The sequence below is a fragment of the Aptenodytes patagonicus genome, chromosome 16, assembly GCF_965638725.1.
Source record: "Aptenodytes patagonicus chromosome 16, bAptPat1.pri.cur, whole genome shotgun sequence".
Taxonomy (NCBI): domain Eukaryota; kingdom Metazoa; phylum Chordata; class Aves; order Sphenisciformes; family Spheniscidae; genus Aptenodytes; species Aptenodytes patagonicus.
Window position 1 is genome coordinate 7,379,274 of NC_134964.1, and position 27,012 is coordinate 7,406,285.

The 27,012-nt window shown below is 58.6% G+C and overlaps 1 protein-coding gene across 12 annotated transcripts in view; it reads left to right on the forward strand.

The window, feature by feature from the left end:
- Nucleotides 1–27,012, forward strand: part of RBFOX3 (RNA binding fox-1 homolog 3) — a 191,899-nt gene that overhangs the window by 44,060 nt on the left and 120,827 nt on the right. Inside the window, exon 1 of one of the 12 annotated variants that reach the window (XM_076354169.1) lies at nt 23,714–23,735. The exons of the other annotated variants lie outside the window; for them this stretch is intronic. The gene's annotated coding sequence lies outside the window, so the exon portion shown is untranslated. Of the gene's footprint in view, nt 1–23,713; nt 23,736–27,012 lie in introns of those variants that run through there. 12 annotated transcript variants of the gene reach the window in all.

Below are 27,012 nucleotides of genomic sequence, written 5' to 3' on the forward strand. Positions count from 1 at the left end.
CCTGCTAATCCTGCCCGGCATTCTCTGGGATGTCCGGGGCTCGTGGTTCGTCTCTCAGCGCTTCAAGGGTGTATTCTGCTACCCTGGTGTTATTTGCATTCCAGCGGTACCCAAAGGCAGCAGCCAGGCTGGAGGCCTCGCTGTGCTGGGTGCTGTGCAAACGTAGACGAAGGCAGTCTGTTCCCCAAAGAGCTTCCTGGTTTCAGGCTAAAATGGTTGAGGCGTGATAAAGCCTCACAAAGCAAGAAATGAAGGCTATTTTTCTGGATAATAGATGGAGAAAGAGCCTGAAGTTGATAATTTTTGTGGAGTGATGATTGCAGCGGGTTGGGGCTGGCAGGGCTGCCTGGATCTGGCCAGTCGTTGGGAACTTGTTCTTGGCTCTGGGGAGCTGTGGCAAGGCTCTGCTTATTATTTCACAGAAAATACAGGAGGTTTTGTTTTCCCCTCTCCTTTGAAGTGATCTTGTGGGGATTGTTCAGCACCACAGAAAGCTTTGGTGCAAGGGCACACAAACACTCTGCTGCAGCATTAGGTAAACCTTTGCCAGGGTTAAGGTGGTTGCTTTTGGGGCACGGCTGTGGGATCCTCTCGCAGGGACATAAATTTTGTGTAGCTAGCTGAGGGGGTGGTTTTGGAGCACTGACGATAAGAGGTCCGGAGTCTGCAGGCCAGCTGGCTGGTGAACTACTGTGGCCGTGAGCCCAACCCCAGGTACCCAAAGGCGTGCAGAGAGACCGGGGTGGGACTGGGAAACCCCCCAGCCTGGCGGTCGCGCCTCTTGCTCCTTCCTCCAGTTTAGGAAGTGCATGGGGACAGACGTCGTAGAACTGGAGGAGCTGAAGGAGCCATCACCGACAAACATCTCCCCCGGGAGCCTGCTCGGCACAAGGCAGTGCTGTCGGGAGCGTGAGACTGGCGTCTCTCGTGGGCACCCCTGTGCTTGGCCGCAGGGCTGCTGCGGCGCCCGTCCCTTCCCTTCCTGCTGCTCCTGAACAAGAGGGACCTAGGCAGGCTGGAAGGTTTTGGGACATTTTAGGATGCTGACACTTGCTCTGTGTGATGCTGCCTTTGAAAAACCGGCTCCTCCAGCTTTCCGTTCCCAAACCTGGCCAGTTGTGGGAATTCCATGTGTTCCCCGCTTACACAGTCCCTTTTTGACAAGGGTTGGAATTTTTTCTCCTTTTCAAAACAGAGGTCCTCTTTCCCAGTTGCACTCATTTCTCCATCGCCCATCACTAGAACATGTCGTCCTTAATTGCTGCGTTCATGTCCCAGGCGGTGGGATGGCCGGGCAGCCTGTGCGCTGTGTTCACCAGTGATGGAGCTTTCTCTCCGTGCTGCCGTTGCTGCTGGTTGCTGATGCTTTGCCCCCCCCTGTCCTGCGCAGCAGGTTTCTTCTTTCCCACCCTGGGTAGGATGGTTTAGCTTGTTTGCCACGATGCCCGAGAGGGATCCCCGGGTCTCCCCAGCCGGCAGGGAGCGCAGGAGCGGGGCTGGAGCACGCGCCAGCTGGGCTTGGGCACTCGGGGGGGATGCAAGTGTCCCCATCAGACTCGCATCTCAAGCAGCTTGTCCAGCACGGGCCGTATTTGTTCATTCAGTGTATAAATAAAGGTTTTTAAGTGTGTGCATTTACTAAATTAGTTTGTCGTCACAATTTTTCAAATGGATCAGCTGACGATAGATAAATGCCTCTGAAGGTTATTGAGATAATAAAAGGCATGAGGGAAGTTCCTTAATTTATTTGAGTTCTCTTTTAATTTATAGTCTTATGGGGTGAGAGTACGCTGAATAATTAGTTCTTATGAATGATTTGCTCTTTTCAAACAACCGTGGAAGAGGAAGGGGAGCCAGTGGTGAGGTTTGAGATGGAGCTGAGTGGAGGGGGGTTGAGCTGGAGGTGGTGCAGTCGTGGACGTGCACAGCTGAAGTCGTGCGGTGCTGGGAGCCTGGACCTCTTCGGGCATCACCACAGAGCAGCCTGCAGAGGTGCCAGGGGTGGATCGGTTGGCAACATCTTTCCTTTTTGCACATCTGGAGTAAGAAAGTACAGGAGACTGAGGTGCCTTTCCTGAGGCTGTGGAGTGAGTCAGTGTCTCAGCTGGGTTTGAAAGGTGACCTGCAGAGCAGCTTTCTTTCAAATGGGTTCGAACTCTTTTTGCTTGTTGGCGATGAATACAATGAAGTGGAAAGGAGACATATTTTCATGCGTGCGAACTGACAGGCCTCCCACGTATCAGCTCAGAGCCCGCCGTGACCCTCCTCTGCCCTCCCCAGCCCCTGTCCTGCCCAGGCTGTTGCTGGCAGTTGGCTCCGGCCGCCCCGGGGGATTCGCTGCCCCCAGGACCCTCGGGGAGCGCCCGCGCCTCGCCAGCGAGCAGGGCAGCAGCCTGAGCCGAGTGCTCCGGCGCCTTCTCCCATCAGGATGCTCCTGCTTCCCTCACCGGGCTGGGATGCTCAGGGCTACCGGCAGCAGCTGCTTTTTCCCCTCTCTAACCTTTCGCAGTACAGGCAGGGGCTGTTGTTGGGGCTGTTCCAGGGCTTTCTGCTGGAATCGTTTGAGGTATTTTGGGATGTGCGTTCTTGCAAATTAATTGACAGGCTGAGATACCAGACGAGGAAGCAAAATTTTCTTCTCTGTTATTAGTTATTGAGATTAAATTTTTTTTTTTTGAAACTTTATTTTTAATAAACCAATCTAAAGCTAGCTCTCTCCTTTGCTCAGCTCGCATGCTGATGCTCCAGGCATCATTGTGTCTTCCAGACTAGACAAGATTGAATTTCTAATGGGTAGAAATGAGCACATGAGTGCGGGATCCCTTTTCATGTTTCATTATCCACTGCGTACGTGCTCCCCCCTCGCTGCCTGGCACAGGTTGTCCTGCCAGCAGCTCGTGCTTGTCCCGGGTTTTGCTGGGCAGCCTTGATCCCATTCCCTCGTTGGCATCTCCTGACCTCCCCTCGCAGCCCCAGACTGCAGGCATGCCTCAGTGGCACAGCGGAATCTGTGCAGTTTTAAACTCCTCTGCATGTCATCCCCTTGCCCCAAGCCCCCGCGTCCCGGTACCACCAGCTCCCCTGGGAAAAGCTCCCTTTCAGGCTGTGTTTTCCCTCTGTGGCTCTTGCCGTGTTCCTCAGACCACCGTGGCAGGAGAGCTGTTATTTTATTTATGGCCGCGGTACACAGCCATGCTGCTGGCTGTGAGGTGTTCTGGCTGGTATGCGCGGGACAAACTGGGCAGCTCGGCCACCCGTCGCGGGGCTGGGTGTTGCTGTTGCATTTTTCTCTCCCTTAGTTATTTTTTGGCTTTATGGCTCAGAAACTGAAGCCGTTTCTGCTCCCGTGAGCTTCCTGGGCAGAGAGCGGCTCCGGTGCTCGGGCCCTGCCGCACTGCACCCGCGTCGCTTGTGGGGGTCAGGGGCTGCAAGGACGGATCCTGCAGCGGCGGGGCAGGGGGGGGGGGTCCCTGGAGGGTTTTGTTGCTGGGAAAAGCTGGTTTCTCCCAGCGTTTTGCTGTTGGTTTTCCCAAGGAACTGCATGCTCGTGTGGGCCCTGCCAGGCTGCCTACGCCCCTGCTGCGGGGATGCTTTTCTACCTGGGAAAACGAAAAAGAGGTTCTTTTGCGATCTTGGCTGGCGCTGCCGTGGGGGAGATGAGATGCTGCCCAGGGCCCGGGCAGGGATGGCGGCTGCTGAGCCCCAGCCAGTTCCCTCCTTTCCCCGCTCTCGCAGCCGTGCGGCGTGCCGCAGTGCCCGGCGTGCCGCAGTGCCCGGCGTGCCCTCCCGGCTCCACAGCTCTGCTCAGGTGGGAGGTGGGTAAAAATGGGGTTTAAAGAAGGGGACTGGGAGTTGAGTGGAACCACTAACGTTCCCTTTGGGAAGTGTGATGAATTCAGGATTTCTTGCAACTGGGAATCCAGGCAATGGCCTGAGTTCCTGTAATCTGCTAAAGTCATCTCAAGGAATCGGTGAGCAGGGCGTGTGCATGGCCGGTGCTTAGAGAAACTGGCATTATTGAACCAGAGGAAGTCATTGCAACTAGAATTTATGGAAGTGATAAAACAACTTTTGACAACAGGCTCACCTCCTCCACAGCCGGCAGAGAATATTTTCCTCTTGTCGGATCGATAAACAATTAATTCTAAAGCAGGGAGCCGGAGAAAAAGGGAGAGTTTTCTAGATTTCTAAACTCTTAATCAAGCCCTGGGTAAAACATAGATATGAGAATCTGAGACCTACTGATAAAATCTTGACCTTGATAACTGGTTCCTCAATTCCTGGACTGCAGATGATACTTCCTTTGCTGAATAAATCCACTTTTAAATATAGAACTTGTTCCTAGATATTTATGCTTCCAATGTGTTTAATGTAGCTTAACTTAATAATCTGCTTCAAAATGCTGACTTTCCCCCTGCGTTTTAATTGACTTCTAATTTCCATTCAGGATCAGCTTAAATTAAATGAGTTTAAAAACATAGTAAATAACACATATAATTCACTTAGTTTTACCATAAGCTGTGAAAATAAAGAATCCAAATAACTGTTTAAACCTGCACACGGTGCATCCTTCTCGTTGGCAGAAGACCCGGCATCCTTTTGTTCAATGTGACGTCCTTGCAAATTGGCCAGTAAGAAAAAAATATTCATTTTAAGCCGGTAACCAGAGTCCAGATGGAAACGTGACAACGTGCAGTCAGTTAACAGCGCTGTGCTGGGGGATTTGCCTCGTGGCCGGCAGCGCTGGCTGGAATCGGCCCCCGTGTGAAGAAGGTGTGTCCGTGTGTGCCGGGCGCTGCCTGTTTGCGGGGCAGGAGCTGGGGCAGGTGGCGGCGCTGATCCTCGCTGCAGGCAGCCTGGGGCGGCTGGGCTGGCTTCTCCCTGCCCTGCATCCCTGGGGTGGATGGAGGGAGCCAACGGCAGGGCGAGCCCCGGAGCCGCCGGAGCGCTCTCCCTGCTCCCTATCCCACACGTGCCCTGTTTTCTCTGCAGTGCCCCAGGGGTGAGGGTCTGCCTGTAAGGGCCCTGCTGCCTGCCCCGCGAGGCTGCAGGCAGGGGACGAGGAAGGGAGCAGTGGCTCCGAGGCAGCAATGGTCAGAGTAAACCCGTCCCCTTCGGTGGACGCTCGAGCAGGGCGGCTCGGCAGACGCCGCATGCTCTTGGGAAATGGTGTGATGTCGACTGATGGAGCTGCTGCACCATCCAGATCCTCACTGGGTGGGTTTGGGTTTGTGTGCCCGGCTGGGCTTGGGAGCTTTCGGTACTCTTTTCTTAGGGGCTCAAACTGCATGGTGGCAGGAGGGGAGGCAGGTGGTGACGGCACTGGTGTCCCACGTCTACGGGTTTGGGAGGCCCCAGGTCACTGGGAGCGCTGACAGACCTTTGGGCTCTGGCAGATCCTCCATCAGGTGCCTTTGCTGCTGCTGCTGTGACTGATGGAAAGCGTGGGTTTTAATGAAACTTTCCTAAACAGCATTTAGGTCCATAACGCCTGATGGGCACAGCGCTGTCGGGTCATGGATACGATCGAGCATAGTCTGCAGGCTGGGAAGGTCTGTTCGCTCTCCAGGAGAAACTGGGGTTGTCCGAGAGTCTGTTTTGTAGGAAAAAAGGCTTAGGGATCTCTCACAACTTGTGGTTTGGTTTCTGGGCAGTGAAGGAATTTCTGCCGTAGTGCTGCAGCAGGCATCGAGCTAGTGTGAGCTGCTGGCTGAACTGGGGACAAACACTGCTTTTGGCTGTTTTCTGGGCCCTGGCAAGGTGACCCCCAAGGCTGGGGTGTCACAACCCTGATGCTCGAGCCCCTGTTCGGCGGGTGCAGGGTAGGGGCTGTGGTGCTGCCTGTGCGGGGCTCTGTGTGCAGCTATGGATGTTCAGCATGTACAAATGGTGGATGCTGCTGGAGAACATCACTCTGCGCCGAGGTGCTCTGCAGGCAGCCCAGGTAATCTGCATGTCAGCGCATTGCTGCTGCAGTCGCCCAGAGCCGTGTTACAGCCGGGGCCGGGTGCACGGGATGCTCCTGCTGCGATCTGGAGGCTCTGGCAGTGCAGTGGCAGGAGGACGTGCCAGCAGCGTCCCGGCGTGGCGTGGCAGCAGTGCCGGTGGAGCTCTCCTTGTCCCCCCTGCATGAGAGCAGGGCTCGGGGCGCAGCTGCAGGAGCCCCCAGAGCCGCAAGCAGGCAGGCGTTGCACGGGCGGGCTCTCACAGGCAGATCCGCTTGGGAAGGTGCTTCATGGAATATGCAAATCCCGGTATGGAGAAGGGCCTAAATAATTACACGCATAGCCAGATTTTTTTTAAATAAAGCTATCTACAGTATATTGCAGAAGTAATTAGGAATCCTGAGCTGGCTGTATCTCGATCTTTATAGCAACATAGCTGATAAAGCATGATTCAGGGACCTCGTTATCTTTTTTTAAAGAAGTTTTTATTTAACTTCCGTGAAGTTGCCATGGTTACTCCTGTGCATGGCTTCCCTGCCTCTCTTGCCTTAAGTGCAGCTGCTAGCGTTGAGAATTAAAACATCTACATTTGGAGCAGCCCTGTGCCGCCACCCCCCCCCCCCGCTGTAATCCTGGCTGTGCTCTCGTGGAGGGAGAGGCTGCAGTTCAGGAGCCTCGTCCTTTGCTGACCCTGGAAAAGGCATTTTCAGCTCCTGTGCTTGAGCTGTTTGGCTTAGTAAAGCCCTGCCTTTCCTGTGCTAAACAAGCAACCCAGCGGGAAGAATTTGGAGGGTGGGTTTGGGTCCCCATTACCGTGGGAGAGAGACACTCGTGCTTCCTGAGCTGAGCTGCCTCTGCAGTGATGCACCTCGTGTGGCCGTTGCCCTGCGTACGCTGTTGCATGCTAAACGGCATAACAGCCCCATCCGGATCTCTGAGCTCCAAAACCAGAGCTGGGGCTCTGGCTCCTTGTCTGGGACAGTGCAAACCTCATTGCTGGTGGAGCTGCTCCCTCCTGCCGCGGTGCCTCTGCTGAGCAGAGCTGCTGGCCCCTGCCCTTGTACCAGTGCTAGGAGCCTGGTTTTGGAGTCTCCGCCTGCGCTGTGATCGGCTGCTGGGTTTGGCTGCTGCTGGGGGCATGGTGTGGGGGACACTGGTGGTTTTGTGCAGGTGTGGCTGTGGGTGCCCCGTGCTGCAGCCCATGTCCCAGATCAGGATGCTGCTGGGATGTCCCAGGGCAGCTGTGCCATGGTGGCCTGGCCAGCGCAAGTGGCCTCCATCTTCTTCTCCTTTGCTTTCTCGGTGTCCCTCGTGGCCCCGGCAGCCCCGTGAGCGGGTGTTGTGGGACACTGCAGTGGCTGTAGCCTGTCGCATGTGGGAGCACCCTTGCAGCTGTCCCCTGAAGCAGACTGGGGACCAGGGACATGCTGGTCGGGCATGTCTCTTGCAGGGGATGTGCCACCATGGGCCCCCCCTGTCACTGCGCAGCCCCCGCGTGCCGCAGGAGAGTTTTGCTCCGGTGCAGGCATGGGAAGAGGCTTCCCCGCAACGGGCAGCAAGCAGGCCGTCGGTGACAGAGATTAACTGCCTCGCCAGCATGCAGGATTCCTGTGATGTGCTGCGGACACGCGCTGTTGTGCATCGGCACAGCCTGGGATGTTCCCCGCTGCATGATACAAGGCTCCTGCAGGGCCTGGGGGGGCTCCGGGGCTGCCTGCCCAGTCCCGAGCGGGATGGGGAAGGTGGCAGGAGGCGCTGGGAGCGGGGACTGGTGTCCTGGAGTCCCGGCTCGCTCTGTGTTTTGGCTAATAGAGCCTTGTTGTCTGGGAGCTGACGGAGGCAGGGGGTTTAATGAGCCCCAAATGAGCCCTCTCCCGATCCTGCGCCAGGAGGCTACGGATGCAGGCGCAGGGAGCCGAGGTAGGGTATGAGATCAGCCCGTTTCCATGGCGATGGCCATGACATAAGACAGTGACAGGAGATGTTTTGTGATAACACATCTTGAGCCAGGGAAACCCAAGAAGTCAGGGAGCTGAGGAGGCGGCAACCTCCCCGACCAGCTGAGGGGCCGGGAGCTGGTCGGGATGCTGGAGGGTGGGGAGCCTCCAGAAGGGAAAATCAGTATTCAACCAGTTGTGTTTGATGGGAAAGAGAAGCTGTGCTGCCGCTTCCTCCTGCCAGTGAAGGGCTTTGATTTCTGCTGGCAGGGGCATTTGGGTCTCGCGGGTGCTTGGCGCTGCCGCTCCAATCTGCCGTGCCGCTTCCCGTCCCCGCGGTGCCGGCCAGGTAGTGAGAAGCCCTGCGCCGGGCTGGTGATAATGGCCATCTGTCCAGGGCAGGGCTGAACTCTGTCCTCATTATGTCTGTCAAAGTTTTGTCAAGCTTCCCCTCCTGCTCCTCTTGGCATTTTTAAGCAGTGGAGGGTGGGAGGGTGCGTGGGAGGTGAAGCCGCACCAGAAATAATTCTGCGCGTTCGGGGGTGCGAGCGGCGCTGCGGGAAGGCACCTCTCCCCAGCAGCCCTGCTGCTGGCCCGCCGGCTGTTTGCCTGGTTGAAAAAGTCCCCCGGATGAAGTGAGCAGCTTTTATTTGTTTGTCTCCCCTTTCTTCCTCCTCCCCCCCTTTCTTTATTTCTCTTTTCTCTTCTCCGTTTTCTTTCCTGATGAAAGATTTTCTTGCAGTGTCAAGGCAATGTGACCTGGTTCCGTAATAAAGAGGAGGCTTATTAGAATTAAAGCCCAACAGTGTTAAAAAAGCAATCTTTGCAAGATTGAGGCCATGAGGGAATTGTAAATTCTCAGCAAAGACCTCATTTAAAGACTGGGATGAAAACACATGCACACGCACGCACTGAAGCCTTGCACCGTGAGGGGTTGTCTGGTTTTGAGGAGAATTTGGGGGAGGATGAGGGAGCAGAGCAGTGCTTGGGTCCTCTTGGATTTGCCTGGGACCTTCCTCTTGGACGGGCGTGTTTGTGGCTGCGCTCGCTCCTTGGCCGGGGCGGCTCCTTGAATATCCCTTGGGTTTGGGTTTGTTTTCATTGTTCCTCTGGGGACACCCTCCCTGCGGTGTGTCCGTGTCCCGTCCGTCCCCCCCGCCCCATCCCTGCTCATCCCCTCCCGGCGCGGCCGCCCACCCACCGTGGTGGTGGGAGCGATGACAGCCAGCACTGGGTGTGCAGCCGGTGAGTCAGGCTGCCTGGGCTCCCCGGCAACTCTCTGGCTCCGTGCAAGCCCCGAGGGGTGTGGGGCTCCCCTGGCTGCTCCCCACAGAAGTTTCCCTCAGGGAGCGATGGGTGCTGGGTTGGTTCCGGAGCTGGTGGGGAGGGCCGGGATGGGGTGTCCCTCGCTGGAGTGAGGTGTGCTGGCTCTGCGGGCCCCTGCCCTGGCGCTTGCGGTGGGTGCTATCTGCCGGGGGTGCTCCCCACACATGCAAGCGGGGCTTGCAGCGGCTCGCAGCGCTCTGCAGGGCAGGCCAGTGCCCATGGCACGGCTGTGGCTTTGGTCTCATCCTGCGCAGAGTGCGTTTCCCTCCCGCCTGCCTCTTTGGGAGTGTGGATGCGACTTCTCTGTGCCCGGGGAGCTGCCGAGCACGTTGCGGTGCCTGGGGAGATGGGCTGTGGTGGGGAGCAGATGAAGTGAACCCGCTGCCCTCCAGCAGCTCCTCTCTCCCTCCTCCTCCTCCTGCTGTTTTTTTCTCCAGGGCTGTGGCTGCAGCGGGGGCTGCCGCTGCATTCCCACAGCCGGCTGCGGGAAGTGAGTGCGGAGCAAGCGGAGGAGCTGTCAGAAAGGCCCCAGAGCTCCCGCTGTCCGCGGAGCAGCAGTCCCTGCCGTTCCCCACGGTGGTCTGTTGTTGTGATTTGCTGTTACCTGTCTAATTAGAAAGTAAGCTCTCCTGGCAGGGAGCTCGGCTGCTTCTCTGGCTCTTAAGTGCCGCGCACACCTGTGGTGCAGTAGAAATGAGGGTATCTTAAGCGATCAAAAGGGAAGGCTGACGGATGAGTGTTCATCAGCTCGCCTGCCCAGGGTCGGGGCCATGGGAGCCCACGCTGCCTGGCTGGCATGAGGGAGAGCTGCCCGATGCTGGCCGGCCAAGGGGAGGGGGCTGCTGGCAGCTGGGGACACCTGGTCTCCTGCTCAGCGACGCTCAGGGTTAGCGGTGGGGCTCTCGGTAACGAGGATGCTTAGAGCTGGTGGAGCCTGATGTCCTGAGCCTGGTGCTGCCAGGGGAAGAGCTGCCACCTCCCACGGGTTTGTGTCCCCATGCCCGTGGCCAAGGTTCCCCCACCGCCTCGCCTGCCGGGTCACTGGCGAGCCCTGCTGCTCGGGTAGCCGAGGAGCTGGCTGCGCTGGAGGGACAAAGGCATGTGTGCCAGCAGATCCTGCCAATGGATGGGACATCAGGGAGCGCTTTCTCCCAGGTCTCACTAAAGCGTGGGGGGAAATACAGGGCACTGAAGTTCGGTGACTGTGCTGTTCCCAGGACGTATGGCGCACAGTTCAGCTGTAGCCTTTGTTGTCACTTCTGCTCTTGGATATTTATAGCTGACCAGAGCTGGCCCAGCCTAGCGCCTGCCTTGCAGCGCTGCTCCCTCTGCGTGTTGGTGCCTCTGTACCCCGGCCCGGGGAGGGGAGCAGGGGCGGCTCTGGGCTCCTGCTTGAGGGTGGATTGCTTGGCACCGGGGAGGCATTCTCGGGCAGGGTGGGAGCTGGGCGCTGGTGGACCTGGGTCTTATCGGTGCTGTGGGGGGGGGAGCGTGGGGCAGGGACCCTGCCCCGGTGTGCTGTGTCACTGCTCTGCTGCCACCTGAGCAGACAAACAGGGTTTGGAGCCTGAGGTGTGCATGGATGCAGCAGTGCTGCTCTCCAGACACACGCTGGCATCCAACGTGGCCATATCCTGCTGCGTGGCTGGTGCAGCCGGACTGTTTGTCCTGCTCCAGGAGGAGCAGGGTAGCTGGGCACTGAGTTTTGAGGTCTCTGTCACGGCTGTTAGAAATGAAAGCTCATCGTGGATGCTGCTTGGCTTTGTGCGTAGGTGCATGGCTGTGGCCATAACCAGGATCTCTGCAGAGCGTGTGCTGTTGCAGGGGCTTTGGTCTTCCCTGCAGCGTTCCGCTCTGATGGGGGGTTAGTGAGGAAACTCTTGCTGCAGCCTTCAAAGCCCATAGATGCTCTTTCGTTCCTGAGCTTGCTCCGTGCCAGGGAAGCCACAGGGTTAGGGGGATGCTTCAGACCGTGACCCAGGTCAGAACTTGAGGACTGCTGTTTCCTTCTGCTTTAGCCCTTGTGCAAAGTGGTGACAGTCTCATGTGTGTCTGGAGTTGCATTTATCCTCAGATATGACTTAGAATTTGGGGTGTATGGTGGGGTTTGGGTAGATGGGCTTTGGGGGCATCCTGGTCCTCTCCCGTCCTCTGGATCCTCTGCAAAGACCCTGAGGAACAGTCGAGGGGTTGCAGAGGGGTTTCTTCCCAAAGAGGTCCAAGCAGACCCCTGCCCTGCTGCCTGGGGCCCGTAGGAAGGCAAGGCTGGTGCTGCCACCTCTCCCTAACGTGCCGTTAATTTAATGTCTCGTCTAGGAGCCTTTCACTTCAGGATAAATGGCCTTTCTGTCCAGAGCCTGCGTGAGTTACTCTGATGTTTTGCTACTGAGTAGACGTGGGTAGGGGAGAGTCGGGTATTAGATTGGGTGATAGGCAAGAGAAGCAATCTCTAGGAGGCCATCAATTTGGATTAAGCTTTGTGGACTGGGATGTAGGGTAATCACCATCCTTCATTTCGGAGAGGTAAGAAACAAGTCAGCTTCTTTATGGATCATTATAGCTGCAGCAGGAATTGCTTCCACCCCGGCCATGGGCACACATCCCTGCTGGGCCGGAGGCGGTGGAGGAGGGTGTAAAGCCGGAGGAGTGAGCCGGCTGCGGCAGAGCACGCCGGGGCAAACGCGTCTTTGGAGGTGCGAGCTGGGCTCCAACCTCGCCACAGAGCTGGGTGCTGCAGCCGCTTTCCTTCCTGGCTGGGATGACCCTGCCCAGGGGGCTGGCTCCCTCCCTTGCTCCCGTGGCTGCAGGATGCTGGAGCTTGTTGAGACAAGGTGGGTGGTGGGCGCCCGGGCTGGTGGGAGTCGATGGGGGAGCAAACCCCCCTGCTCCCCAGGAAAGCTGGGTCCGGACCTGTCTGGGGGTGGGGTCCCATCTGCTCCTCCTGCGGTGCCTCCAGCCTTGGCTAGGCTTACTCCAGCCGTGTCTGCCAGCGGAGACTCCCAGATGGGTGTTGGAGTTGCTCTTCAACCAGAGCTCAGCGTCTGTCCCCCGGCAAGGCACCGCGGTGGGGGGGGGACCTGCCATGGCGGGAGGGGGAACCGGTTGCTGCCTCGCTCTATTTGCGCAGCGTCCCCCACTTTCAAGCCCTGCGATGGCAGGAGTTGCAGAGCATCTCCCTGGGCCTGCTGACAGCAGCGCTCTCCAGGCATCCTCCTCCCGCCCGCCCGCGCACGCCCACGCGCAGCCAGTGATAAAAGGCTCAGCCCCGTAAACAAGGGGGAGAGGAGGAGTGATGAAATGGAAATGGGGCAGCGGTCTGAGGCGGGGGAGTGCGGGTGTGAAGCCTGAACCAGCTGAGCTGAGCTGGGCTGGTGCAGCTGGTGCGCTGCCTGCACACTGCCTGCACGCTGCCTCTGGCTGCAGTGGGGAGATGCTCGCGGGCTGGCAGGGAGGAGAAATCTGTTTTGGACTCACCGAGCGGAAGGCCTCTCTTCCCTTTTGTTTGTACTTTTTTTTTTTTTTTAATACTGAGTGCTTCATTTTCCAGAAGCTGTCATTTTACATAAACCTCTCAGCGAGGTACATCCATTCCCACTGCCAAAATCTCCATATCAAACACTTGTAACATGCCGCTGAACTGACAGCCCTGACTATACACGCTCCGTGGCTTTACAAAGGAATGCTGCGTCGGTGAAGGATATAAATACACGCATTTGAAATGACACGCAGCGCGCTCTCTCTCCAGCTCGCTCTTCCCTGCTCTCTTGCTGCCCAGTTAAAATTTATCTGCAGCCGCGGCACAGGTGCCTGCAGCCCTCCCGGCAGCACCGCTGCGCCCGCCTGGCGCTGGTGTGGGAGGAAGGGATGCAGGGTGGGCGGCTGACATGCTGCACAGCGTGCTGCTGCAGCGGGCACAGGGCTTGGGTGTTGCATGCACTGCAGGGAGCGGGGTGCAGCCGGGCAGCAGCTTCCCCGTTGAGCATGGGAGGCAGGAGACCCCAGGCAGCAACACCTGCAGCCCGTGTGTGTGGGAAGCCTTCGCTGGTGCGGTGCCTTGGAGCTGAGCACTGCCTGAAGCGGCCTTCCCGCTGCCCAGGCGCAGGCAGCAGGATGCAGGCAGGATGCCCTTGTCAGGCAAGGGGCTGAGGTGCCTGTGGTGAGGGGAGCGGGACGGGGCACCGTCGGTGAGGAAACAGTGCTAACCACGCTGGAGTGGAAAGGGCTCCTCCATCCCAGCAAAGCACCCGAGTTTGCCTCTTTTTAAAAAAAAAAAAAAAAGGGGGGGGGGAGCTGATGCAAAGGCACCCCGGGAGCCTGGCAGCCCGGGCAGCCCTACCCAGGGCTGGTAATGTGCTTGCAGCCGCTGTGAGGTCAGGAGCCCATGAACAGGCTGCACCCCGAGCTCCCTGGGAATCCTTTCCAGCCTGGATGCAGCTCTGTCCACACCTTCTGCCTTGCAGCAGCTGTGGGCCGGAGGGCGGCTTAGCCTCGCTCTGCCATGGGCTGAGTTTACGAACACAGACAGTTGCTCTGGGATGTGGCCCGTCTCCCCCTCAGCCGCGGCGCAGCCGCTCCTTGTTTGCCCTGAGCCCCCCTTGTTCGGTGAGCGGTGGCTCTGCTGCGGTCGGGGTCCCTGTGCCGGTGAGGCACGGAGGGGCGAGCAGCTGCCCCAGCCCCGGGACAGTGTGGCCCCAGGGTAACCCACACTCCTAGTGATTCAGCAGGAGTGGGGCTGCTTGGCTTGAAACTCTCTCTTTGCCTCAAATCCCATTTTAATGGGAATATAGGGACAGAGAGAGTTAGGCAATCCAACTGCTTTCTTTTCAAAGAAAATTCTTTTCTTCTGGATGAAATTCAAATCCAACCCCAAATCTCTATTTCTTTGCAAAGGAGAAGGAAGGAAATGCAAAATACGCTCCCCATCCCCCTGAGTCTATCAGTCTTGCAGCTGATAAGCAGAACCACTCCTGCTCCTCCTGGGATTCCCTCCCTTCTCTCCGGAAAGAAGTCGCTGATGGTGTCGTAGTCGCGTGCTGCTGGGCCGGCTGCGAGCACCACTCGGCTGTTCCCCAGGATGAGACGTCGTTATCCAGGGAAGCAACGGGATGCTGGAGCAGGTCGCAGGGGAGCAGGTTCTGCTCGAGTGCCGAGAGCTCCCACAGTTCCTTACCTCCTCCCCAGGGCTGTCTCGGGGGCCGGGCGAGCTGCCGGGGCCGCCGTGTTCCTTCTGCACCTGGATGTGCCACGGGGCTCTTGTGGCCGGTGCAGACCCCACAGGGCTCGGGGACACGGGCCAGCACCAGCCCAGGCTGGGGGGCTGCGGGTCAGGGAAGGGCAGCAGCAATAATTAGAGGTCTGGGCATGGCGACACTGAGAGACGAGGGCTGCATAGTTGGGGAAGCAGCGACAGAAGTCACAGCGAGCGGCGGCAGCAGCCCAGCAGCTGGGGTTCTCCTGGTTCCCTCCTGAGTAGAAAGTGGGGCTCTCCATGAGCAGCCTAAAATAGATAGAGGCTGCCTGTGCCTGCAGCGGGGGACGCGCTGCTGCGGGGATGGGGCTGTAACTGTGGGGTCTGTGTGCGAGGCAGGACCCATCCCTGCTTGTGTGGCCTGTTGGGGCATCCCGTGATGGAGCAGAGCTGGCGGGCACACCGTGCCCACCCTTGCACCCTTGCCTACTGCATTAACGGGCCTCGCTTCGTTGCAGCCCCTCAGGAGGGTTGGGGTGAGCTCCCCCCATGCTGCTGCTGTTGCCGGTGGCTCATCGAGCGCCGCTTGGGAGCAGAGCAGCTCCGTCCTTCCTCTGGCCCTGCTGCTGGAGCACCTGGAGCAAACCAGGAGCAAAACTGCATGGGACGTGAGGCTCACTGGAGCTCCGTGGATTGTGCTTGCTGCATTACGTGGCTGCGTCGCTCCATCAGTCTTTGCCTTAAAAATGGAGCGCGCTGGTCGGTGGTGCGGGCTTTTACTGGCAGAGCACGTACCCCATCATTTGTAATGCTACACTTGGAGGTTTCTGCTGCTCTTACAGACAGGAACCTTGACGTGGGAAATATGAGAGTTATTTTTTTTAATGTAATACCATTAAAATGGTTTTTAATTGAGTTCATTTCTGCAAGTTCAATGATAAATTTTTAAGCACCTCAACTTGGAGAGACAGGTCTGCACTCGGCTCCTCCAATTCTCGTGCGAGAGAAGCTCCAGGACCTGAAATGTTTCTGGACTGCCGCTGTCTCTGTCCTCAGAAATCCTCTGAGATCTCTGCCCCCAGCTAAGGGGAAGCTTGGTACGTGCGTGGGGGGTGTGTGTGTGTCCCCAAAGCTCCTGTCCCCCGCAGCTCTGCTGCCTGGGCTGGCGCTGCCAAGGGGTGTGGGGGTGCTCTGGGTCGGGTCTCCGGAGACCCGAGCTTGGCCTGGCATGTGTCCAGGGCTGCCAGCGGAGGGTTTGCGTTGGCTCCCACCCGGGGGAAGGTGTGCGGGGGCCGATGCAGAGCGAGCGCCCGGGGCTGCGTCGTCCCAGCTGCGCGTGGGGAGGGTGCGCTTGCAGCCGGGTGCGTTGCGGTGCCCAGGCAGAGCGGTGAGTGGGAAGCCTCTACTCTGCCTTGCGTCTGCAGCTCCTTCCAGCCAGGATGAATCAGCCTTTCCCAAGGACCCGTGAGTGATCTGCTGTCACCGTAGCCTCGGGTCCTTGGGGAGAAGCAGCCATCCCCGGGCCAGGGAGCCATGGAGGGCGAGGGCAGCGGCGGTGCAAGCTGCGATGCCATCTGCTGCCATTGCTGGCATATAGGCACAGACCTCGGGTCCCCAAACTGTTCTTTTCAGAGAAGTGCACCTGGCCGGCAATGCTCCTGGGAGTGAGTGGCCCGGACAGTGCCGATGTGCTGGGGCTGGCAGCTGCTGGGGGTTGTAACTACCCCTGAGGAGCTTTTGCGCCCACTGGGTGCCTGCTGTGGGCTCGGGGCAGTCCCCACGGCTGAGGGCTGGGATTCCCTTTTCCCGCATTGGAGGGAAGTATCCAGGTTTGGCCCCTGGCTCCAGTGCGTGGCTCAGCCTGGAGCCCCGTGTTTGTCCTGAGGGAGTGGTGACCATTCGTCTTGGTGCTGGGAGCCAGCCCGGAGCTGGGACGGGCATGCGGCTGAAGTCTCCCCAGGCCGATGTACAGATGCTTGCGGAGGGCCCAGCCATAAAACCAGAGAGGGCTGCTGCTGGGAAGGGGCTTGCGGAAGGAACAGGTCCGGCTCTGTGCTCGCTGTGCGTGGCTGGCGTGGCGCTGCTCCGCTGGCTGGGAAATTCCCTGTTTCTGATTTCCCAGGAAGGGCTGGCTGGTCTGCGCACGCTGAGGAGGCAGCCTGCCTGTGGTGGGAGTCTGCGGACGGGCAGCAAATCAAGCACAAAACACTGCGTGGTTTGAGACGGGGCCCTTTGGTCCACGGCTGCGCTGTGGGGCAGGGTCCCCTTGGCCATCAGAGCCCCGGGGGTGCTGTAGGTCCAGAGGGGTTTGGCTGAGAGATGAGCACCTGGCCTCAGAGCCACTCCTGGCCACCGCTCCCTCCTCCCTCACCCCCCCCCAAGTCCCCCTCCCCTCTCCTCGCCGCTGTGGTGCATGGGCTGGCTGTTGGGTAAGCACGGTGGGTGGCCGTGCACAGCCCTGCACGCTGGGTTTGCCCATCTGCTGTTGGTGGAGAAGGGGGTGTGGGGGGGCTTTGGGTAACAGGCTCAACCAGAGCATTGTCCTTGCCTCCATCCCCTTGCAGGACCCAGCGGGGCGGCAGCACGGGCAGGCAGTGCCTCTCGCCAGCGTTGCCAGTACCTGCTCTTGGTTAAGTGCCCATTCTCCTGCTGGCAGTGGCAGCTGCTGCTGCGGAGCCTGGTCAGGAGCAGCCCCCGGTGCCAGCTGCCTTGGGGCCGCCTTCCCTCTTCCCCTCTTTGTCCGGAGGCTTTTCCCTCTCTGCCTGCGTGCGTTCCTGAGGGAGCGCTGGTGTTGGAGGCAGGAGAGCACAGGCATGGGGAGAGGGGGAGCTGGAGCTGGGCAGAGGGGTCGGTTAGGCTGTGGGCTCCCGCTGTGAGCGATGGAGGGAAGATGGTCTCTGCAGGCAAAGTTCATGAACGTTCATCACTGCTGATGGGAAGTTTTTGTACGTGCTGATTAACTGCCTCCCTCTGATGTGACATGGCAAGATAAAATATGAGCAACTGCATTCTTTGACTTAAAACTTAATTAAAACTATATATCAAAAACGTAAGACCCTAGGCTTAATAAAACCTGATAAAATTATACTAATACACTTCAATTTCAATCCAAGGCTCCCTGATGGAAGAGCGTGAGAGGCTGAACCCATAACTAGATTAGAAACACCTCTTATGCAATATTTATGGTGCTGTCCTGCTTGAGATGCATGGCCTCCGAGGAAGACTCTGGCACTGTGATGAAGAGGAGTTGTCAGCCCAGCTTACATGTAAATAGGAGAGATGGCAAGATCATACAGGCATGCTCCTAGCGGGGGGAGAGCGACTCTGGGGCTGCACTGGCCCTGGAGGGCAAGCTCAAGGAGGGAGAAATGCTGCTCCCCACCCATGCCACTGTGCCCTGGGGACGTCTCCGTACCCGGGCCCTGCCTGTGCGGTGCGGCGTTGTCGCAGTCCCTGTCTGCAGCGCCAGTGGTCCAGCAGCCGTTTGTCGGGGTGAAGGGTGAGGTCGCGAGCTCTGGCAAGTGGGTTCTGCCTGCAGGCTCCTGACAGCTGCCGATAGCTGTTAGCCGCTTCGCCTTTACGGGGTGATTTATTGAGTGAGATGCTGCATGTTTGATTAGAGGCTTAGAGTCAGAGCCCTGCGATTAGGAGCGGAGTGGAGAAAACGAACCTGTTAGTTCACTGTGCAGGAGTGCGGCCGTCCTGGAGGGGAAGGCGGCTGTTGAGTTGCCAGGGGGCGATTTTGGGGTGGAGGTGCCACTCCGCTCCCTCCTCTCCAGGCAGAAATCAGCAGGAGCATCCAGTCCCCCGTGCGCTCCCCCCCGGGCAGGTTCCCTCCAGCACAGCCCGGAGCATCCGTGCCGCTGGAAGTGCTCGCTCAGTCTTTCCCTGCTGGCCCGATGTCCCCAAAATTTCACTTTCAGGCAGAAATGTCCCAGGTTCATGTCTGCAGAGGGGTTTGTGCCTGGGGCAGGTGTCACCCGGGGCTGTTTGGTGGGGTTTGCGGTTACCGGCAGGGCTCGGTGGGGCTCAGCCGGCTGCAGTGCCACCTCACCCCGGCGGCGCGGGAAGCGGCTCTGGTAGACTGCTAATGTGGAGCATAAATCGTGGTGGAGACAGGGTAGGTCAGAGGAGGGAGGCAGGACCAGTAAAGCATTGCGGTCAATGAGACTCCGTCCTTAGAGGAGAAACCGGGGTCTAATTACAGAGCGAAGGGAAAACACGCAGTGATGCTTTACATGGACGGGCGGCCGGCGCGGCCGTGGGAGTGCTGCCCTGCCCCTGCCCTGCTGCCCACTGGGAGAGCCGGCGCTGCGAGCTCCGGCGTCCTTGCCTGCTGCATCGGCTAACGCTGCCTCTGTGTCCCTTGCTGCCAGCCCTTTCCCTGCTCCAGTGGGCTTTTGGGGGCCATGCCCACTTTTTGATGTGTTTGCACGCAGCCTGGAGCAACGTGCTCTCAGGGCTGCAGCGATTGCAGCCGGTGTTTGGAATGGGGGCGTTTCTGCTGCCTTCGGTTCCTTGGGTTGCACCTAAACCCATTGGGACAGCCCAATTCTGTCTTGGCCGAGGCTGATGCGCAGCCAGTGCCTGGATGGGATGCTGAGCGTGCAGGGGCCCCGGTGCACAGTGAGGGGGGCAGAGCTGTCTGTTGGGGCTGGGGGTGCAGCCAAGGGCTGGGGGGCTGCTGGGATCTGGTGCTGCCAGAGGGCTCTGTGCCTGTCTCCCGCGCCTGGGGACCAAGGCTGAGGCCGGCCCTGCCATTCCCCTCTCTCCTCTCCCTTCCCCTCTCTCCTCTCCCTTCCAGGTGACCGGGCACGTGTCTCCAGGGAGCACTGATGTGTGTTCGTGTTTTTCCAAGGCAGTGGCAAGCCTGCAGCAAGTGGCCTGGCTTGACCCCAGGCGCTGGAGCGGGGGGGTGAGGCGGGCGCTGGGCTGTTGGGGAGCCCCTGCCCAGGCAGGAGGGGGCCTGGTGGGCAGCAGCACCGGCTCTGCCAGCCACAAGGTCCCCGTCCCCTTGCCCCCTCCCCAGATCCCCCCAGGAGTTGGAAGTAAAGGTAGAGCAAAAGCAGAAGGGATGGGTGTTTGCAAGCCGGTGCCCGTCTCTGCCCACCCCACTTCCCTCCTTCCCCAGGCTTTGCCCCTGGTTTGCTCCCTCACGCCGTCCCTCTCCCCAGCCCCGCGCAGGGACGGCGGTGCACGGTGCTCCGTGGAGCTGTATTTTCAGAGACTGCGGGGGATGTCGTGTGTGTAAAATTAGCACTGCCTTGTTAGTCCTTTTCAGGCTAATTCGGAGTGAAATGCTTTAGCAGCGGTGGGCTGATTCTATCAGGAGAACAAGAACTAATTAAATTCACTCTGACCATCAAGCAGTAAATTATTTATACCCAGACAGATGCAATCTAATCTGTAGCATCCAGCCCCACTGAACTTGCATCCTCCTTGGTTCGGGGTGAGGAGCAGATTAAATGTGCAGAGGGGCAAAGGGGGGCAGCAGGAGGGCTGGGGGGGGGCAGAGGGAGGGCAGCCAGGGAAAGCAAATCCGTTTTTCCCTCCAGCACTGGTGCTGTGGCGGGACCCCTCTGCTGGCATCGTGGCCCCTGGCCCCACGTGGGGAGCTGTGGGGCTGGGGGCAGGGGGGGGCTGCGAGCGTGGGACCGGGGGGGAGCAGCTGGAAGAAGAGTCAGGGTGTCCCCCCCACGGCTGCCTGTTTTCATCCATCTCAGGGAGCTGGCGTCAGACCCCTGCCGTCAGCCGGGGAGGTGGCAGGGCGGGTGCTGCCCTTTGCCGACACTGGCGGAGAGGTGCAGGAGTCCTCCTCCTCCTGGGGAGGAAGGCTGAGCACCGTGTGGAGATGAGGGCAGGTTCCTGCTGCTGTGTCTGGGTCCCCATGCGGGTCCCCCCGCTGCTGTGCGATCTCCATCACACCCCTCCCTGCATCTCCCCCAGGCCCAGCAGCCGTGGGAAGGGCGGGCAGCTCAGTTTGGGGCAGATATGAACTGTTATCATCTCCTTGAGGATTTATTTTTTTGGTTATCTGACCCCGGTGTCTGATTAGATCATTCTTGTGTCTCAGTGGTAACATGAGCTTTGACTGCTTAAAAGCTGCAGTTCACTCTAATTACTATTGAGCCGAGATCCCTCTCCTTCTCTTGAATCAAAAGGAAAGAGTGAAAAATCACTTTAGGGGGTTGTGAAGGATTCCAGCAACCTGGGAAACTGCTCCGGTTGGGGCTGGGTAAAACAGCGTGTTAAAAATTATCTGGCCATTATTTATATTAGAGGGACCCAAGGAACTAATTGCAGAGCAGCCAAGACAGTGCGTTGCGGGGCTGGTCCTTGCCTTCTTGGGGAAGGAGATCTCCATCCCTTCCTTGGGCGGGCACAGCGCCAGGAGGGCTGGTTTAACCGGCGAGAGCTTTGCCCGCTGGTGCTGGGGCACAGGCACCCAGTTCTGCACCATCCAGGGCAGAGCAGCCAGGAACGTGACTGGGGCGCAGTCGGGTCATTAGCAGGATTAGCAGGGCTGGGTTTGTGTGTTTTCCAGCCATAGCTCCCCGTCGGGCAGGGGAGCAGCCAGGCAGGCACCCAGAGCAGCGTGCGGCCGGGAGCGGCGTTTGTGTTTCCCCCCCCACACACACCCTGGGAGCTGCCGCTGCTCCCGCAGCCAAGGGGGTGAGAGGGGGATGGCTCCTCTGGAGACGATTTTGGGCTCTCGCTGCATTTGTTAAGGTGTTTTAAGGATAAATCGGCTGTTAACCAGCTTGTGCCCGTATGGACTGAGTTCCTCTGGTCTCCGGTGGGGAGGGCTGGAGCAGAGCTTTCTTCAGGGCTGCCCAGTAATTCTTCCCGATAACAGGAGGCGCGGGCAGGCTCCAGGGCTCGTGCCTTGTTTGCATGCAGCGCTCGGTAGCTTTGAACTGACTTTCCATAACAAATTTATTTTTCCATAATACTCAAGGTAAAGGTGCAGACAAAAAGCTGCGACAACATTACGCGTCGGAAAGCCCCATCAGCGGGTGCGAGCGGCACGGGGCGAGCCGGCAGCGTGCTCCTCTCCTCTCCAGCTGTGCTGCATTTTGGGACGGTTGAGCCCAAATGGTGTTTGCATTTGCACCGGTGATTAATCTCTGTAGCAGGGGAGGGAACTCCTATTATGAATCAGGCTCATAACTCTCGGCACACATATTTCCAAAGCCCTGTTGAACTATTAATCCTCCCGGCTCCCTGGAGTAGGGAGGATGGAGGGGGAAATGTCACCTTGTGACAGGAGAGCTGTGATACGCAGCCAAGCCAGCCAGCTCTGTCTTGGAGATGGCTCCTGGTCTCCAGATCACTCCGATGGACCATGTGGCCTCACAATTGATTTAAAAAGGAGAGGGGAAGAAAAAAAAAAAAAAAGGCAACTGCTTAGCTCTGGTTTTGCTGCTGCTGAGAGGACAGATTTGCCTGCTGGCAGCTAGCTGCCATTAAATGGATGAGCTATTCAAGTGTGGGTTATGGATTTAGGATCAGCCTGACTGTGCTGGAGAAGATACATGATGCTGAGCCCAGATGGATGTGTGGTCCGGGATGGGGGCCCGGGGGGAGCTGACACGCTCTTTTCAGTAGCAGCAGAAGGTGGGATGGAGGAGTCTTCACCAGGAGCAGATAACCTTGCAAAGGGCAAGAAGCTCCTCCAAACTCCTCCGTCCGCACGTGCGGGCTGCTTGGCCGGGTCCCCTCCTGGCTGCACGCGAGGCAGATTCACGGGGGGCGGGAGGGGACGACACGCGCTGCTGAAAGGACACACGAGCAGAAAGGCTGAAAGCAGAGCAGGAAAAGCGAGCCCGGGTTTCTGCTCACGGCCGAATTGGATAACAGGAGGTTGATTAAACAGGCTACTCTCGGAGGAAGGAATTGGGAATTTCCCTCTGGGTTTGGTGAAATTGTCTGGAAGGGACCACTGGCTGCACGTGCAGCCACACTGGAGGAGAGGGACTTGGACGTGCCGGGCAATGGGGCCGGGGCTGCTTCATCCCTGCGACCCGCTGTGCCACGGTGCCACAGCCACGCAGCACTGCCTACAAACCTGCTGTGGAGCCGAGCGGGCGAGCTCCCGGCTTCCTCAGTGCCTCTTTCCCATGGCGAGCGTGTTGCACCCTCGCAGCTCGTCAGCAGGGCAGTGCTGGTGGCCGGGCGTGGGAGCAGCTTGCCGGGATGGCCAGCCAGTGCCACCGCTGTACTTCTCCCCGCTGGGCAGCATCGGGAGAGGAGCCTTGCTTGACGTGAATGTTTCAGAGTCTAGGAGCAACTTCCAGGCTGCAAATATCCCTTTCCAGCCCCAAAGCTGCCACAAAAATCCTCACTGCTCCTGCGGGCAGCCAGCACACATGGCCCTGGCATCCACGGGGACAGTGTGACAGCGAGGGAGCAGGCTGGACCTGCTCCTGCCCTGCTGACAGCAAGCAAGGAGAGGGACCTGATTTTTTGTTTTTGGCTCAGGAGGATCACTTGTACATTGAGCAGCCAGAAAATGAAGCAGTAGGAAGGTGTCTCCCCGGTGTTGCTCCAAGTGGGGCAGGATGCCGTGGGCTCACAGCCTGGGGATACACATGCCTGCAGTCCCAGCGCTGCCGTCTCCCGTCTCCCCCAGCCCGTGAGCGCTCCCGGAGCTGCCGGGCACAGGCAGCGGGTGGAGTCTGGCCTGGCAGCGCTAGCATGGTTCAAGAAACGTGAGCATTTTAATTTTTTTATATTTTTATTTTCCATTTTTGACATTGTTCCTCAACCCCTCTATCGCGCTCCTTGTTAAGCTGTTAAATCACTCCATTTATTTAGTACGAGCATTGCTGAGAGCTCATTTTTATCTTGGTGAAAACCAGACTTGCTCATGGGCACATAATGAAATTGTATAAATATACCCTTAGCTGGGAATCTAATTTATTTTTCCTGTTCATTATGGGGTAGAAGGCCATTATGAGATGTATAACTTTTTTTTTCCCAGTGCTGGAATTGAAAGGCTGGTGCGGGCTCTTTTTATACTGATGATTTCGTCCTGATTCAATTTAAAGCTGGTTAGAGCTCAAATACTGTAGCATAATTGACAAAGATCAGTGTGGGTTGTAATGCTAATGTCTTGTCTGCAGCTCCGGCAGCAGCGCTGGGCGAAGGCAGGTTGGAAACCACATCCAGCGGAGAGCGGCTGGGTCGTGGCGCGCCCGGGACGGGCGTGAGGAGTGGGGCCGAGCCGCCTGGGAGCGGCACATCCACGGGCATCCCCCCTGAGCCGTGGGAGCGCGGAGCCCAGCTCACCCCGTGCCGTGGGGAGCAGCGGTGGCCCAGCCCCGGGGTCAGCAGGACGTGAGTCTGTCCATTTGTCCATCAGCAGGATTGATTTTTGACTGTATTGATACTGCTATAAAGTCATGTTTATAGAGCTATAATTAAGCGGGGCCATTTAGCAGGCAGTGTTAAGTGCTAAGCAGATTTATGGCACGGTTCAGCCTTCTGCGGTGTTATATTTCACCATGAAGTACACCAGGTTTTTATGTGTTCTGCGATTGTGTTCGTTTGACAGTGATTAGTATAATGGGGGTTTCCGGGGTCGTGTTGCCAAGCTAAGGAAACAGCAATTACAGTCCCACTGCAGTATCAACTTAATTGCATCCATTTGCAAGTGACACGAGCCCGGGTGCATGGGCACAGCTGGTGGGGTGAGCCCCGGCCAGAGCCTTTGCTGCCCCGTGCCCGCCGGCCCTTGTCCTGTCCCCCGGCCGGGGGATGATGCTCGCTGCTCCGCTGGCTGCGACTCTGCAGATTCATTACTGAGCAGAAGGAAGGGCATCTCCCGTGCAGGCGCGCGGTGTTGCCGCCCGGCGCTGGGCACTCCAGGAGCGGCCGTGGTGGGCTCCTGTACATGCTCGGCTGGAGCGAAGTCACCACTGCCGGGGTGCTGGTGGGTTCGGGGTTCTGGCGCTGGGGGGATGGCGTGGGAGAGCCTGCAGGAATGGGCTCCTCCTCGGGGGAGGCAGCAGCAGCAGCAGCAGCCCTGCGGGCTGGCGGTGCTTCGCTGGCATCACCCGGGGCCGGGTTATCTCCCTCTGGCTGCGTTTCACCCTTGCTCACTTCCATTGCGTGACTTGAGCTTGCTGCTGGCGAGCAGCGGTGGGGACACGAGGCTGGATGGTCTCATGTCTTTCCCCTGTGCTTGGGAGCTGCGTGGCCGGGGGATGGGCAGGCCAAGCACTGCAGGCAGAGCGGGAGAGAGGAGCGAATAGATCAGAGGGTGAAAGTGCCACCGGTGAATTTGGAGCGGTGCAATTAGAGCTAACCTTGGCGTGCACTTGTCAGCCTTTCCTTTGAACTCTCTCCCCCAATGGCTTTCCTGAGATCTAGAGATTTACTGGCTCAGCCGTTCGCCATCCTGATAAGTTGCAGTGAGGTTTTGCAGAGTGGTTAATAGAAACCCAGTGAAGGCTGTGAAAGAGCCTTTCCTGAGCATCAGGAATTTCCGTGCCCTTCTGTGAGCGGGTCCCATCCTTTAGCAGGGCGTGGGAAGCACGGGGCGATGCTGGGGAGCGGGACGGGCAGGAGCCCTGCCGTACCGCCCTGCAGGCAGGGCCCGTGGGCAGCAGGGCTGGCCATCCTTGCTGTCGGGGGCTTAGCACCCTGCCTGCCCAGGAGCGGCTGGAGCGAAGCAGCTCTGCCGGAGCTGGGCAGGGTGGGTATGCGTGTCCTGCTGTGGGACGCAGGTCCCTCGCCTGCTGACCTAGAAGCAGTGGAGCGTTGCGTGAGGCTCATGGATGCACTGCCACGAGTGCAGTGATCCCATCTCTCCTCACAAGTTGGGGTTGGGAAAGGGCAGTCTTCCTTGCTCTTGCCCTTGCTATGCTCACTTTCCCAATTCGCTGCAGGAATCAGATGGGCTTTTGCCGACTAAGAGGTGTTAAACGGCTCTAAATACTCTTCACGCTGCAATATCTCCACCACAGCGTTTAATTGAGTGCCACAGAAATGCCTATAAATAAATGTAATATGCCTGTGCCAGTACCCTCCTACAGCATCTTGGAGCTTGCAAGAAAGTCGACAAGTGGCTTGTGCTCAGGCTGCAGCTCCTGCCCTCCCCTCCCCGCTCCTGCCCTTTTCTTTTTTCCCTTTTCCCCCCGTCTGAGGGCGAGTGGGTCCAGCACTGTGTCGGTGCTCCCCTGCTCTGGCCAGTCCTGCCTGCTCCCTGCCTGCCCCTCTGCAAGGCCGTCGCTTTTTGCCCTGCTTCCAGGTGAGCTGTTGCTCCCACCCTGGGTGCAGCACCGGCCCCATCCCTCTGACGCCCAGCGCAACACCGCATGTGGACGCGTGCCCCCAGGCCCAGGGAGCCCAGGAGCCTGGGATCGTTGAGCCCCTCCGCAGCGATGCTGTCCCACTGGGATGCAGCCGTGGGAGCGGGGACGGGGGGGTCTGGAGCAGCAGCCCAGTCCCAGGCTGCAGTGCCCATCGGGACGGGACTGGGAAGCTCCTTGCAGGCGTCCCCGCTGCTACTGTTGTCCCTGGGGGCCACATCCCCAGGCACTGGGCCTGGCAGGCTCTCTGGCTGGGTGCTGCACCCGTCTCAGAGTCAGCCAGCAACAGGGAGGAACAAATGCAAGCGTAGGAAATCAGGGAGCAGAGGGAAGGGTATGGAGCATTTCACGGCTGTTTAAGCTGTTCCTGCATCTGTATTTGTGTCCAGATTCCTTTGTGATCGGAGATTCATATACACCAAAATAGACAGATTTCCCACCAGACTGCCTTAAATCTCTGGCATATCAGACTTTGAGTCCAAGCAGACAAAATGTGTGTGTTGTGCTTATCTGTTGCAAAAGGTACTTTTTGGTTGCTGGTGTGCAGAGCTGCCTCCTGAGAACCGCTGCTGAATTCATTCCACGTTCCCTTCACGGAGCCTTTATTAGAGAGAATAAACAACAAGCTTAAGGAAAGGGAGGAGTGCGCAGCCGGGCACTCCTTGGCGTGCCGCGCAGCCTGGCACAGCCGCTGTGGGAAGCACTGGGTGCCCGGGGCGCTGGTGCTGCAGGGCGCCCCTGTCGCACGATCCCCTCCCTGGCTGTGGCCGCAGGGCAGTGGACGGAGCTGGCTGCATGCACGGGGCTGTCCCCGTCGGCACCTCCCGGCCAGGCTGCTCTGTGTGCCTGGGCGGGCGCTGGGGAGGCTGCGGGGTCCGTGGGGTCCCCGGGACCCCCCTGTGCCGGGCCGCCGGCTGGACCCCTCTCGTTGCAAGGGAGCCTTGGGGCCTCGCTTAGGATCCTCAGCCAACTGAGATCCCTAAATAGGATCCTCAGACTCGTCATTTGACTGCCTCTTCAGTGCTGATGAGCCACTCTGATGTTACTATTTAAAATCCTAATTGCTTTAATCAGCTCGCCTTTAGCCGCAGCTCAGCCAGTGGAGTCCAGGGGCTGAGAGCTCTCCTGCTCCCCTTCCGCCCGCAGAACCCCCTGCTCTCCAGGCACAGCTGCAGCCCAGGCACCGCACGGGGACCCAGCATCCCCTGGTTGCGGCACCCCATGGCTCTGCACCGGCGTGTTGTGCCGGCGGTGGGGCTCAGCCGTGGGGGTGATGGGCTGGTGGGATGGCTGGTGGGATG